This window comes from Podarcis gaigeae, assembly GCF_964106915.1.
Source record: "Podarcis gaigeae genome assembly, chromosome: 5".
Classification (NCBI taxonomy): domain Eukaryota; kingdom Metazoa; phylum Chordata; class Lepidosauria; order Squamata; family Lacertidae; genus Podarcis; species Podarcis gaigeae.
Window position 1 is genome coordinate 11,491,461 of NC_139681.1, and position 13,294 is coordinate 11,504,754.

The window sequence follows — 13,294 nt, forward strand, 5'->3', positions numbered from 1 at the left end:
GAATCGGGTGGAGGGATGTTGTTGTTGCGTGCCGCCGTCCCCTTCTGTTTTTTGCAATGAAGCAAAAGAAATTTGGTGATGGTGTTTTTGAAGCTGAGCGACTCTGCTGCACCATGGCTTATGATATGATTCATGCACCTTATACTCAGCAGGGCCTGTGTTCTGTGATATTATCGAGTTCAGCCTCTTCGCAAAGCGAAGGAACAGAAAGAGCCACGCTGGTTTAAACAAATAATTCGCAGCAGTTTGGAAGGATCTCCTAGCATGGCATACTTTCAGGCTGTTCAGTAAATAACAGTTGAGGAACTCCTCCAGCTGACAAGAGAGTGCTTGTCTAATTCTAATCTGATTAAGTGGTGTATCTGCACTGTTACACCGCTAACAGTGCACAAGGCTAATATTAGCAACACAGTCGGCATAGCTGCTTTAAAAATACTGCTCTCTATAAACAATTCTGATCAATCGCTGCAATGAACATATTTTATACTTTTTGTGTGTTAACAAGCTTTGTTATTTATTAGATAAACTGGACAGATTTATCTACTACCTTTTTTGCACATTAGCAGCTTCCTGTATCAAATAATGCGCTTTTGTTTATTTATGTTCTAATAGAGAAAGTAATCTTCATGCAGTGATTTAAAATTCAGACTTTGCCCTAGCACTCATTTTATTTTATAAAATGTAGACACTTGTTATATTAGGTTGGGCTATTATTGATTAAACATAGGCCAGTATCTCCACAGAAACATCTGATCTGATGCTTTTGCAGTTATATACAGCTTCATTTTAAAAGCAAGTTTCAAGAACTGCTTTTTTAAAAAAAAAATTACATACGGCATAGTTATAAATGCATAACACAACAGTATCAAGCTGCTTCTTATAAATTCTTGCTCCAAGAATATTATTTTTTTTAAAATTACTATTGAAATGCAGATTCTGATCTTTTTAAAGGAGATATGTCATAATTGCTCATTTTTACATGAAATATGGTGTCTAGGACTAAAATTATTAATATGCAGATGCCATAGGTAAACTCCTAATGGTTTTCGTGTTGCAACCAATTTGTCACATTCACAAGAAGAAAATCTGTCTTCATTTATGTTTAAGCAGAGCGCCCCAAGAATACCTTAGGAAAGGATTCCATATATCTTACTATTTATTGGGTAGTTGTTACCTAAATACTCAACGTTCCCATTTATTTTGTAACTTACAAGAACAAGTTAATAGTTTCATATTTTAATTGGTGCATTAAATTACAAAAGGAAATCCCTTATTCACTACAGTAAAATGGCCTGGAAACATAAAATATGAATGCTAGAACAACTCATTGCTTTATCCAGGATTGTATTAGCAGATGAAGTTGTCAAGAACGATCGAGATATTAAAGGATGACAAAGCATCTTGTATAAGGTAGCACTAAAAAAGGAGAAGGAAACAAATGCAAAAAGGGAAAGAAATATAGTTTGGTATAATAAAGGAAATCTAAATCAATGCAATGAAAAGCATTCGAAGAAGGGTGACTCCACTATTATTATTTTTTAGAACAGGCCCACATTTTCTTTACAGCTAAGGTCGGTTCTTCTAACTACTCAAATATTTTGATGATGTGCAGAGCACGAAAATCTTGATTTCTGGAGGTTATGTTCAGCCACCCTTTTACACAACCAGCTTGATGCAGTCTGCCTCTAGAATTAAACTGGCATATCTATTATAGCCGAAAGAAATTGTTGAACATCGTTAGAATTGGTTTCAAACCTTTACCACTGATCAGAAGATAACCCACGTCCTTTTTAGTTGCTGAATTGGCTGAAGTTGGATGCACCCCACCCCCGAGACTGAATCAATCTTAAGAATGACTTTCACTGCCTTGATGTAATGATTCTAGACATTGTGCAGGGTTTTGAAACTCTCTAGCATAACCATGGATCTGGAAAGGCGGGCTGAATTTCTAAAGCAAACCAGATTGGGAGTAGAGTAGCTCTTGCATCAAATATATTAACTAAAATTTCATTTGCAAGATTACCATTCCTACTTTAAATGCATGCTCTTGTCCTAATGCAGAAAACGAATTATTTGACCACATAATAAGTAGGACACCGGTGGTTTTCAGACTCTGCTCCTTAAAAGCTTATCAAGGGTTCTAAATTGGCAATGGCAGACAAGTTGCTCAAAAGAGAGCTTTTCCGTCATTACCAATATTCTTTGCAATGTGCAGTCATGTGGGGGCAGTGGGGTTAGGAGCAGAACACCCTCTCAGTTGTGTTGAAAAGGCTCCTGGAAAATACTTCAGAATCTTTACAAGCAGGGATTCTGTGGGGTTACTCAGCAGAAGAATTACTGTGCAAAGATTTACTGTATTTTTTGCTCTATAAGACTCACTTTTCCCCTCCCAAAAAGTAAGGGGAAATGTGTGTGCATCTTATGGAGTGAATACAGGCTGTGCAGCTATCCCAGAAGCCAGAACAGCAAGAGGGATCGCTGTGCAGCGATCCCTCTTGCTGTTCTGGCTTCTGAGATTCAGAATATTATTTTTTCTTGTTTTCCTCCTCCAAAAACTAGGTGCGTCTTATAGAGCGGAAAATACGGTACTTGGTCATTTGAGTTTTGAAAGCCATTTATGCAGGGCGTGAATGTTTTTTCTAGCAAGACCTAGAACAATATTGTCCCAAGTCAAGGTCAGTAGATCCATAGTGGACTGCCATGAAAATCTATGCAAAACACTTTTGATTGGAATTGGATTTTCAGTGGGACTGGACCGGTTTTCAAAAGAGCTGGCCAACCCAGCTGAATTGTAAGTTTCCAACAACAATAACAATAACAAAAACCGAATTTCCCAAGGGGCAAGGTGAACTGTGCAACTTCCAAAAGGAAATGATTATTTTGGAAGCTTACAGTTCCTATGGAATTTCTGGATGAATCTGCATTCGAAATCCGGAGTGGAGACTACATTTCCACAGAACTCATGGATCATTTTCTGCTCTTCTCTTTTTTGCTAGACACTCCCAGCTGTGGCTGCAGTTAGAGAGCTCCAAAAATCAGCAGCAGGTCTGAATAGCTTGAGTCGGGACAGATAATGAATAATAGTCCATTTTTAAAAACTGCATTTTTGCGCTGATGGTCAGTTGCGCACTAGGGACTTGTAAGTCAAGGGTGATAACGTTTGGGCTTTTATTTCACGGTCCAGATGCACTTGGCCACTAGGCTTGCAGCATTTCAAGATTGTAAAATCCTGCAGTAGTTGGCAGCGGAAGGAGCACTGCAGTCAAAACCCAGAGCTTCTTAAAACCTCCTGTGCCCGGCCAATATTTGTTTAACGAAAAGGTAGTAAAGCGTTACACATGCAGGTTGCAGCAGAGTCTAGAGCAGGAGGAGAACATGAAAATCCAAAGTTGGAACAATAACTGTAGTCAGTTGATTCTATATTGCAGAACAAGGTCATTTGCATTTGGGACGGCTTCCAGCGGAACATGAGAAATGAGTCTCTGATAAATCCTCATAAGCCTTATGGGGAAAATGTCTTTAAAATGTTAACATAATAAAAGTACTAAGAATTATTCCCATTCCTTCTCCTGTTTTGCGATGGAAGAAGTGGATGAATGCCTTACAGTCGTACCTCGGGTTAAGTACTTAATTCGTTCCGGAGGTCCGTGCTTAACCTGAAACTGTTCTTAACCTGAAGCACCACTTTAGCTAATGAAGCACTATTTCTGGGTTAGTGGAGTCTGTAACCTGAAGCGAATGTAACCTGAAGCGTATGTAACCCGAGGTGCCACTGTACTTACTTGGCCAAACCTTTTATTAAGCATTACAAATACAGGCCATCATAAAACAGCCATATATACAATTTTAAAATATATATAAATAAACAGCCATGTAAAAATATGTAACAACAAGGATATTCATTAGAGTGGAGGATGAAAACCAACTTTTGAATATGTGTTTTATTGTGGAGTCATAATCTTGTTTTAAAAATGTTTAGGAAAATGAATCAAAGGCCTGGATCTAGATTTTAAAAGCATTTCTTTTACCCTGGCATTTTATAAAAAAGATACCTTGTATTGGATATGAACTTTTGTATATCTTTGGATAAGTACTAACTTAAAAAATGGCATTTAAAATAAAAGGGAAGTGGGCATGATAGAGGTCTATACAGTTATGCATGGTTGGGAAGAAATTGGCGGATAATACCAGAACCTGGGGTCATCAAAACACATCGATTGACCGCAGTTTCATAAAAAAGGAACAACTTTTTCCAATGTTTCCAAATTCTGGAAATATTTGCTATAGGATGTGGTGATGTCAATTAGCTTAGATAACTTTTAACTGGGCAACTGGGCAAGTCCAGCTGCAGTGTGCAGTTCAGTTGCTGAAGTACAACAGTCGGACAGGACTTTTGCCCTTTTTCAGGTTCCTGAACGCATCTGGTTGGGCCACCGTGGGAAAGAGGAAGCTGGACTGGATAGATCTTTTGGCTCCAGCAGGGTTTTCCCCTACGTTCATGGCATGCGATGTGACGTGGGGTTGGGAGAGGCCTGCCATTCAAAGGATGAAAGTATCCATTCCACTTGGCACAGCACAAACTGAGTAGTTCGCTTTGACTACTGCAATGTGCTCTATGTGGGGCTACCTTTGAAGGTGACTCAGAAACTGCAATTAATCCAAAATGCGGCAGCTAGACTGGTGACTGGGAGTTGCCACCGAGACCATATAATACTGGTCCTGAAAGATCTGCATTGGCTCCCAGTACATTTCCGAGCAGAATTCAAAGTGTTGGTCCTGACCTTTAAAGCCCTAAACGGCCTCAGTCCTGTATGCCTGAAGGAGCATCTCCACCCCCATCGTCCAGCCCAGACACTGAGGTCCAGCTCTGAGGGTCTTCTGGCGCTTCCCTCGCTGCGAGAAGTGAGGTTACAGGGAATCAGACAGAGGGCCTTCTCGGTAGTGGCACCCGCCCTGTGGAATGCCCTCCCAGCAGATGTCAAGGCGATAAACAACTATTTTAATGTCTGACGCTGTATTATTTTTAATATTCGGTTGGAAGCCGCCCAGAGTGGCTGGGGAAACCCAGCCAGATGGGCAGGGTATAAATAATAAATTATTATTATTATGATTATTATTATTAACCTTGAACATGTCTGAAGTAGCACTCTGGGTCCTGTAAAAAAAATGCAGCGTCCTTCAACAATTATGGCTAGTACAGTTGTACCTCTGGTTACGAACTTAATTTGTTCCGGAGGTCCGTTCTTAAGCTGAAACTGTTCTTACACTGAGGTTCGCTTTTGCTAATGGGGTGTGGCGCACAATTTCCGTTCGCATCCTGGGACAAAGTTCGCAACCAGGAGCAGCTACTTCCGGGTTAGCAGAGCTCGTAACCTGAAGCGTTTGTAACCAGAAGCGTCCGTAACCAGAGGTACCACTGTATCGCAGTGCTTGGATTCCCAACTGGGATGTGCGAATGTACTGCCATCTGATAGGACAGAGATGAATTCACAGCCTGCCAGTAATTTCAGCACCTGATTTCTGCAGGTGGCGTGGCCATTGGTGATGCATGCAACCACAAATGCCCCTTCATTCATTCCCTAACCCATGCAACATGTTTTGCTCTCTTTTCAGAGTTCACTGGCATTGAACCTCAACAGATTTCCAGGTAGCATGTGCGCCGTGCCATATTCTTTTCATCAGTATTTTAGCCAAGGAGAGAGAGGAAGGCTGAGTGGGTTATGTCCGAGAAAAAGAAACCTACCTGCATAGCAGTCTTTTGTTATACATCATTAGTTTCCTCTCTCTTAAGATGGAGGGATACACGGGGAATGCCAGATTTCGGGGGCACAGTGCTGGGATAAAACTGCCACAAGAATAAGTATTTTCCCTATCCAGATTGGCCTCTGTCTGTGGGGAAAATGGTGCCTACGGCAGCATCAGCTTGCAGTACAATGTGCTGTGACTCATTTTTCGAGCAGCTGATGGAGAGCGGTCTGCAGCAGTGTTGCTGCTGGTCCACATCCAATGCAGCAGCTGGCACAGAGAGAAGGCAACAGTACTGCATCTGTCCTCTGTGCTCAGAGCAGCTGCCTTGGATTGAAGAATGCAACATGTTGGCCTGCATGAATTCTGATATCAGTTTTTGAGTTCCTAAACAAGACAGCTTGCCTGCTTTGTCATATAGACGTTTTGCCAGGACTGTAACCTTAGCCCAGGGGTCGGCAACATTTTTGGGGCATGGGCCAGTTTGCGATCCTGCAGACGTCATGGTGGGCCGGTCTGTGTGTGTGTGCGCACTCATGCACGCACGCATGCACAGTAGCCATTTCCAGCATTCCTGGGGCAGAGGAGGCAGGCGCAGCTTCCCATTGGCTGGAGGAGCTTCCTGCAGCCAATGGGAAGCCGCCCAGCTTCGCGGAAGGCGGTCCTGGCTCTGCTTTGCGCCGGTTTAGCGCGGCACACGGGAACCAACCGAGCGGGCGGCAGGGGTCCATGGGCCGGTTAAATGAACCCCATGGGTCTTAGGTTGCCTATGCCTGCCTTAGCCGAAGCAACGTGGTTTGGCACTGATAAAAAGCCTGTCTTCAGATTATTCTGACATTAAAAATATAATAATTAAATTAACAGAGATTAAATGTGTTATCTTCGGCTTAATGTTGTACATGTGTGCCATTATTACCAATTCCCTTCATTCATTTAATCTACTTTGCAAATAACTTTAATGTTTGCTGCTGCACATCTCTTCTCATATCATTGCCTTTCCTGTTTATAAGATGAGATAAATAATTGGATTTGCTGGCATAAATTTTATGTGTGTTTTTATGCATATTCTGGAGGAATATTCAAACTGGTACAAATGGAGGTGGTGCCAGCTGGTCACTAGATCTGGAGTTGATGATTGCTGCTGCTTTTTGATGGTGGTAGTTTTATCTGCAGGATTGGGCTTTTAGGGCTTTAAAACCAATAAAGTTAGTTGAATGCAGCCCAATGTATTTTATATCCACCTTCTTAGGGGAAGAGAACAGAGGGGAAAGCTTAACGATAATGGGTTCATTGTACTGTTTGTGTAGGAAATAACTAATTCAGGACGAGGGCTGTTTGGGAGTGCAGTAGATAATCTTCTTGATTCTCCAGTGTACTGTAAAGTTTCTGAAACATTCACAATGGGATTAGATTCACCTCAGCATTTTCAAAGGATCACGTATTAGTTTCCAGTAGCTTAACCTTTCTGCTGTTTTGTCTGTTCTGACCAAGATGAAACATTTTTTTATTAAAAAAAAACCTGTTTTCTTTGTAAACAAAGGAAAACATCTCTCCTGTGAAAGTGGAAAGATGAGAACTTGGCTATATATCCACACATGCATTCATTCATTCATTCATTCATTCATTCACTCATTCATTCATTCATTCATTCCGATAGTATAGCACTTTCCTGCCAAGTCTTCACCTACATTTCTGCAAGGCTATTCCATCCAGGAACATTTTCCTTGTTCTAAGCATCCCCTGAGAGTGAGATTGACTAGATCAAAAGCTTGTATATGGTCTAGTCCGGTAATGGCCAAACTTGGCCCTCCAGCTGTTTTGGGACTACAGTTCCCATCATCCTAGACCACTGGTCCTATGGGAGTTGTAGTCCCAAAACAGTTGGAGGGCCAACTTTGGCCATCACTGGTCTAGTCAACTTTGCACTCTACTTAGTACTTATTGTTGTTGTTGTTTAGTCGTTTAGTCCTGTCCGATTCTTTGTGACCCCATGGACCAGAGCACGCCAGGCACTCCTGTCTTCCACTGCCTTCTGCAGTTTGGTCAAACTCATGCTGGTAGCTTCGAGAACACTGTCCAACCATCTCGTCCTCTGTCATCCCCTTCTCCTTGTGCCCTCCATTTCCCCCCTCTGTTTCTTTAGTTCTTTCTGCTCCCTCACCCTGCCCTCCATTGTTGTATGTTCTCTGGAAGGGAAGATGGAGCTTTCTGTGTGCTGCTGTTTTGATCCATAGCGATCTTTTTTGTGAGTGACTTTACCCCCTTGTCCCTTGCCTTAAATCCGCCCCCAAGTTTTTTTTAACCCCTTAAAAAGGGCCTTTCTCCTCCCTAAATAAAGCTCAGCAACTTAGAGCTGACCCCTTTTTAATTCTGAAAGTAGATCGTAGTCTCTTGAGAGTAAGCCACCCCGATCTACAATGTTGCTGTTTAGTCGTGACCAACTCTTGGTGACCCCATGGACCAGAGCACGCCAGGCACTCCTGTCTTCCACTGCCTTCTGCAGTTTGGTCAAACTCATGCTGGTAGCTTCAAGAACACTATCCAACCATCTCGTCCTCTGTCATCCCCTTCTCCTTGTGCCCTCCATTTTTTCCCTCTGTTTCTTTGCATTGCTCGTTTAAGAAGGCCTTCTTGTCTCCTTGCTATTTTTGGGAAATCTGCATTCAATTTCCTGTATCTTTCGCTATCTCCCTCGCATTTTGCTTGCCTTCTCTCCTCCGCTATTTGTAAGGCCTCGTTGGACAGCCACTTTGCTTTCTTGCATTTCCTTTTCATTGGGATGGTTTTCGTTGCTGCCTCCTCTATAGTGTTACGAGACTCCATCCATAGTTCAGGCACTCTGTCCACCAAATCTAAATCCTTAAACCTGTTCCTCACTTCCACTGTGTATTCATAAGGGATTTGATTTAGATTGTACCTTACTGGCCCAGTGGTTTTTCCTACTTTCTTCAGTTTTTGCTATAATTTTGCTATAAGAAGCTGATGATCTGAGCCACAGTCAGCTCCAGGTCTTGTTTTTGCTGACTGTATAGAGCGTCTCCATCTTTGGCTGCAGAGAATATAACAATCTGATTTCGATGCTGCCCATCTGGTGATGTCCATGTGTAGAGTCGTCTCTTGTGTTGTTGGAAAAGCGTGTTTGTGATGACCAGCTTGTTCTCTTGACAGAACTCTATTAGCCTTTGCCCTGCTTCGTTTTGATCTCCAAGGCCAAACTTGCCAGTTGTTCCTTTTATCTCTTGCCTCCCTACTTTAGCATTCCAATCCCCTATAATGAGAAGAACATCCTTCTTTGGTGTCACTTCTATAAGGTGTTGTAAGTCTTCATAGAATTGGTCAATTTCAGTTTCTTCAGCACCAGTGGTTGGTGCATAAACTTGGATTACTGTGATGTTAAAAGGTATCGAGATCATTCTATCATTTTTGAGATTGCATCCTGTCTCAATCTTAGTACTTATAATGAACTGCAATGGGATGTTAAGACAGGAACAGTCTCTTTCCGACAGACGGTGGTACCCATCTGTCTCAGGAGACAATGGAGGGCGTGTGCCTTCAGGGATTGAGAGTTGCAGGACCTGCTGTGGCCGTAGGGCCAACACAAGGGAGACCTGTTTTGTTGCAGTGGGACAATTGAAGGCTGTGCTGGTGCAGTTGGACTATGGCTTTTCTTCTGCGCTCCTCCTAGTGGTCATTTCTCCTCTGCTTACTGCTGCGGATACACAACCTGACGTGAAGGAGGCACAAATTTCCTGCATAATGTCTCCATGGTTGTTAAGCTAAACTGGAGCATCAAGGAGGAATTTATGCCAGTTGCATCGGTCCTGTATTCCACCCCCTTGTTCTGCCCGGACACTGAGGTCCAGCTCTGAGGGCCTTCTGGTGGTTCCCTCATTGTGAGAAGTGAAGTTACAGAGAAGCAGGCAGAGGGCCTTCTCGGTAGTGGCACCCACCCTGTGGAACGCCCTCTGGTGAGATGTCAAGGATGTCAAAAATAAATAACTATCTGACTTTCAGAAGACGTCTGAAGGCAGCCCTGTATCAGGAAGCTTTTAATGTGTGATGTTTTACTGTGGTTTTATAATTTGTCACTGGGGCAACCCGGTCAGATGGGTGGCCTATAAATTATCATTATTATTTATGGATGGAATAATTAATAATAATAATAATAATAATAATAATAATAATAATAATAATACAGTCATACCTCAGGTTACAGACGCTTCAGGTTTTGCTTTTTTGGGTTGCGGACCGCCGAAACCCAGAAGTACTGGAACGGGTTACTTCCAGGTTTCGACAGTCGTGCATGCGCAGAAGTGCTAAATTGCGCTATGCGCTGAAGCACCGAATCGCAACGTGTGCAGACGCGCTGCTGCGGGTTGCGGACAATGTGGGTTGTGAATGTGCATCCCGCATGGATCACGTTCGCAACCCAAGCATCCACTGTAATAATAATAATAATAATAATAATAGTTTTTATTATTAATCTGTGCACAGCCAGGTGGGAAGGTAACTTTACTGTTTCAGTGATGCTCAGTGTTTCTTAAGCTGTGTTTTCTGTTACTTTACTGAGGAATGAGAGCACATAATTAGCTGACACTTAGAATAATAAAATTGTAGAGTTGGAAAGGACCATGAAGACCCCCTGCGATGCAGGAAACTCTGCAAAAGCCACCCAACCTCTGCTTGAAAACCTCCAAGGAGAATCCATCGCCCCCAAGGGTGCCCAGTTCCACACCTGAACCACTCTTACTGTCAGAAAGTATTTCCTGATGTTTAGTCGGGAATCTCCTTTCTTGTACAGTGGTGCCCCGCAAGACGAATGCCTCGCAAGACCGAAAACCCGCTAGACGAATTTCCCTATGGGGTTGCTTCGCAAGACGAAAAAATCTTGTGAGTCCCTACGGGTTTTTATCGCTTCCCCCCCTTTTCCAAAGCCGCTAAGCCACTTAACAACTGATCCGCTGATAAGCCGCTTAACAGCTGATCGCTAGAAGCCGCTAGACCGTTGTAGCGCTAATCCGCTAAGCTGTCAATGGGCTTGCTTCGCAAGACGAAAAAACCGCTAGACGAAGAGAATCGCGGAACGGATTCTTTTCGTCTTGCGAGGCACCACTGTAACTTGAATCCCTTGGTTTGGGTCCTACGCTCCAGAGCAGGAGGAAACCAGCTTTTTCCATGTGACAGCCCTTTTGGATATTTGAAGATGGCTATCGGTGCATGTTATTCCCCAGCTAAAGAAACGCAAAACAACAATGATGATGTCACCTTTCCCCATATCTTTGTAGCCTGGGGCAATTCGTAATTAGCCCAGACAAAGATATGAATGATGTATTACATGGTTGTAACAGTCAGTTTGAACTTTTTAAAGTATGCGTGAGAGATGAGAAGGCCGGTTGTTGTTTTTTTCCTTTGCCGGAAGAGCCCAAAATTGCTTCTTCCTTTTACAATCAATGTTTTTGATGGCTCTGAGGCTGATCATAGAGTTGTAGAGTTAGAAGGGACCCCTAGGGGTCATCTAGCCCAACCCCCTACTACGTTGGAAATACATAGGTGTCGTACCCAAGTTACACTGAAGTTATACTGTGGGGTGGAGAATCACCTCAACCCTGAACAGAGGGCTGGTTTCGAAGTCTGATAGTATCAGTTGTGTCTGTAGATGCATGCTTGAAGTTGCTGCATTGTTAAACATTCTTCTCATAGTCTTAATAGATAAGAACTTCTTTTTTGTGTGTGTGAACGCTGCGAATTCAAAGAAAGCTATGCATATTGGGAGGGCAAAGGTGCCTTTATGATTCCAGAGAAGCTGAAGTAGTCAGTGCTGCAGTAGTTATCAGTGATGTTGATTCAGAGCCTGCCTGAAAAGTGTAGCAGGATAGAGCATGGCCCATGTACTGAGTCAGATTTTGGCCCAGCTAGCCTAGGGGTGTCTGTTCTGCCTGGCAAAAGCTCTAAAAGGTCTCGGGCAGAGCTTGGTACTGGCAAAATGTGTATCATCATCAACCTTTTATTCGACCGTCAGTCAGAAAAAAGTACATTTGTCAATACACAGTTAAAAACATCCAGGAAGATTTTAGAACTTAGCCAACACTAAAATGGGCTAAACAGATAGCCCCATATCAATACAGTCAATTATAGACTTGCGACGCTTAAAAGCTAAAAAAAAAAGAAATTTGGCCACCAAGGAAGGTATAGCTCTAGTGACATTATTCAGCAAGTGTAAAACCTGGTTTTCTCTGGGTAGGAAGCTAAATTGATCTATAGAATTTTGTCTAAGCTCTGCATAAGAAGGGCAAGTCAAGAGAATGTGTTCGGTGGACTCAGCCACACCCATGGCACAATGACAGGTTCTCTGGGCGTATGGTACTCCCCTGTACCTTCCCCACAATATCGCAGAGTCGAGGACATTTAATCTAGCCGCTGTAAGAAGTCTGCGGTATTCCACATAGTGGATTTCTGCAAGGTGGGGGCTGGTCCCCTAGGAACATCCCCTAGGAACATCCCCTAGGAATCTGGTCCCCTAGGAACATCCCTGGTTTTACCTGGGCTATGTCCTTAAGTCTGGCAATGTCACTCAGTCTCCGGGAGACCACAGCTCTAGCTTGATTGTACGTCATAGACTCAAAGTGTGGCAAAATGTGTAGTAGACCTCTGTGTGTTCGTTATTGGGGGCTGTGGTCCTGTGTTCTGTAAGGTGCAGGATCCCCTGGTTATTTATAAAGGGTGGTATATAAATGTAATATATAAAATAAATGGAACACAGGTGGACGTAGGAGTAAAAATACCTAATTCTGTGCATAGTTGGAGAAATTTAATAATGTCTTAACACAAATAATGTCTTAACACAAATAACATTTAAACTACAGTGGTACCTTGGGTTAAGTACTTAATTCGTTCCGGAGGTCCGTTCTTAACCTGAAACTGTTCTTCACCTGAAGCATTACTTTAGCTAATGGGGCCTCCTGTTGCCACCACGCCGCCAGAGCACGATTTCTGTTCTCATCCTGAAGCAAAGTTCTTAACTCGAGGTACTATTTCTGGGTTTGCTGAGTGTGTAACCTGAAGTACCACTGTATAGCTAAATTATTCCTAAACTTTGTTCTACTGAGAATCACTTTTCTGGTGTCCATCCTTTGCAAACCACCAGATTTTCCCCCACTCCCACACAGGAGAATGTCTGAAAGCCTGTTGAACAAATATGCTGCTTTCTATTCTGGTGCAGCTTCACTGTACAGTGGTACCTCTGGTTACGAACTAATTTGTTCCGGAGGTCCGTTCTTAACCTGAAACCGTTCTTAACCTAAGGTACCACTTTAGCTAATGTGGCCTCCTGCTGCCGCCGCACGATTTCTGTTCTCATCCTGAGGTAAAGTTCTTAACCCAAGGTACAGTTTCTGGGTTAGCGGAGTCTGTAACCCAAGGTGTTTGTAACCCGAGGTACCACTGTACACTGAAAGAACAAAATGAACGGAAAGTGGACTCAGTAGCAGATAGACACAGTTAGGTTTGTTGCTGCTCCAGTTCTCCGAAATGCTTGCTGTAGTTGGTCCCG

General features: G+C 42.9%; 1 protein-coding gene and 1 long non-coding RNA gene across 11 annotated transcripts in view; one reads left to right on the top strand and one right to left on the bottom strand.

Annotated features, from left to right (window-relative positions):
- Positions 1 to 13,294, bottom strand: part of LOC310844418 — a 157,899-nt gene that overhangs the window by 137,519 nt on the left and 7,086 nt on the right. The window lies entirely within an intron of this gene.
- CTBP1 (C-terminal binding protein 1) overlaps positions 1 to 13,294 on the top strand; it is a 64,620-nt gene that overhangs the window by 1,486 nt on the left and 49,840 nt on the right. The window lies entirely within an intron of this gene.